Here is a 2,600-nt window from a genome sequence, read left to right on the forward strand (position 1 = left end):
GGGGTGGGGGGGCTCCACGCCCCCAAAAGCCTACCACGCAGGCAGCACTTCGGTTGGAAGCTCCTTCCTCTGCAGATGAACACCTTGATCTCAGCTCTCCCCCCTTCTCCTTCTCAGCGACTCAGCCCAGTGCGGTCGCTCGAGAGCAGCGCACCTGACTGCGGGGTGCCGGGCGCCAGCAGCTGCCGAAACCGCAGCTTGAATGAAGCCGGCCTCCCCCTCCCTTGCTGAAGAGAAGGCTGTGCTGTGCAAAACCAACACTGAATCGGGCTCTTCGCACCCTAAACTCTCCTGGCAAACAGGAAGCTACGAGCAAAGGTGGAAGAGCAGGTTCACGGGCTCTGAGGTAATACCAAAACATACCCCAGGCACCACCTGCAGCGCAGTGCGAGAAACGCTTTCCAGGTAAACGCACGCATCTGGGTTTACCTGGCCAGCTGATCCGCTGGCATCTGTATCCCAACCTGCTGAGCACTTGCATTCCCCTCCCTGAGCTTTGTCTTCGGAGGAAACGTTAAACTGACACGCCATCTGCCAGAGCAGTTCAGGTGCAAGTGGCTGTTGCCGGCGCGATCGTTGTAGTTAGGGAGGAAAACCGGTGGAGAGCCAAGAGGTGGGCGGCCAGAAATGTCTCCTGTGCCAGCACCACGTCGGGTACCAGGTCTTCAGTAAGTCATCTGCCCTCGGAAAGGGATGCCCTTTCCACCTCAACTCCCCCAGGAACAAGGAATTCCTCCTCTTGGAATAAGTCCATCTGGGAGGATGGACACCTTGTCACGCTGCCGGCTACAGGGGTTCAGGCTCAAGTCCGCGAGGCTCCCTTATTGCAGCTGGTTGTCCCAGGAGGCAGGGAATGCCTATCTGTAAACTGACGGAAGCGTACGGAGCAAGCACGTGCCCAGGGAAATGTGCCCGAGTCAGATAAAAGCTGTTTTACAGTGAGAGACGCTTGACACTGGCAATACCTGCCCAGTCTAGAGAAATCAGATTAAATAAACGAGTGTTAAATGGTACAAAAGCCTAAGGAAACGTGCACCCAGCAAAAGCCAGGTGGGTTATCCCTCTCTAAAAATGCCAGCACTGATTTAAGAGCAGGATCTCTCCAAACTAAACGCATCTGTCTACAGCTCCAGCAGATTTCTGCTGCGTGTGCCCACTGAGAACCAACTGCCCTGTGCCTGACCCTAAAGGTTCAGGGCCCTGGATGCTATTCTAAGCATTTCTTGTTAATCATTAGGTGTTTTCCAGGCTGATGCAGCGGCCAAACGGAAGCTTTTGTGCGCAGACTGCTAACGGGGCATCATCTTGCCTGTGTCTACCTCTGTGGCAGCTCCAAAATGAATCACAACGAGGAACAGCAGCATCCTCTGCTGATTTATGCCAAGAGGCCGCTGGCTGGTGAGGATGCAGGAGGAGGCTAGCGGTCACAGCAAGGCACCTCCATGGTTCTCCACCTCTGCTTTTTCATGCCGGTCCTCTCCTTCACTCCCTAGCACCTCGGATACACGAGGTATGTGTATATTCAGACCTTTTCACCACTGCTTGTTCTAAGTTTTCGCTACCAGGTATGCACGGAACCAGTGCTGGCGCTCCCTCAATTCAGCATCTGCCTGGTTTTGACCTTTAATCTACCTGCAGTGATCAGGAACTGTCATGAAGGCACAGCAAGAAGCTGTTGATGGCAACACGGGAGCAAACAGCCATTTGGGTAGGTCCTCCTGCTGAGTCCACCCTGGAGATGCTCCATCCTCTGGCACTCACAGCCCGTCACCAGAGCCAAGGGGCCACCGTGGGACATGGGTGGGATGACGGATTAGAAAGTGGCTGTGAGATTTCTCATATATTTCCTGCAAGTTTTGAAGTCAGGCCTCCCTGTACAACACCCCATCCCTCCTCTTCACAGCTGCTCCTCATTTCCCAGCCATAGTCTTCCTGTTTTGCTGGATTTTTTTATTTATTATTATTTTGGAAAGGGAGGGGGGCTGTGCTTAACAGCTGCACACAATTCTCCCAGCCGTGCCCGCTCCCATCACTATATATAGCTTCAGACAGGCCAAACAAATGGAGAGGGGCTGGGGTTAATAATTGTGGGATGGAGTTCAGCTGTCTCTGAACTGTGATTTACTGGGACCGAGGCCAGGCCAATTCCTCCTTCTGCCCTTGCTGCGGAGTCGTCTGCAAGGGACCAGCCCTTCAAAAGGGGAAAAATGATTTGAAATGCCTTTTTGCTAGCTGGAACTCGAGATGTGAAATGATTCAGGCAAGGCTGCTCTTGGATGAGGTCTCCAGGGAGATGCTGGTGTGATGTGGAGAAGCATCCTGCATGCTGATGAGCTGCTGTCTCCATCCTTAGGTGCTCAGAGCCAGGAGAATGGGTGAGTTTAACCTGGGGCTTGTGGTGACCCAGCAGTGCCTAGAGGAAATACCCCGTGAGCAGTTCAGCTGTTAGAGCTGCTCTCTGTCAATAAGCTCACCCCAGTGGGAAGGTCTACCTGGGGTTAGTGCGAGCATCTGTTAGTCTGTGTCCCCTCCCTGTTTCATGTCAGGTATCCAAAATGTCCTTGGTGCTGGGTGTCTTGCCTGTTTGTCATGTGGACAGA

This window comes from Eurypyga helias, unplaced genomic scaffold (genome assembly GCF_000690775.1).
Source record: "Eurypyga helias isolate BGI_N326 unplaced genomic scaffold, ASM69077v1 scaffold7814, whole genome shotgun sequence".
Taxonomy (NCBI): domain Eukaryota; kingdom Metazoa; phylum Chordata; class Aves; order Eurypygiformes; family Eurypygidae; genus Eurypyga; species Eurypyga helias.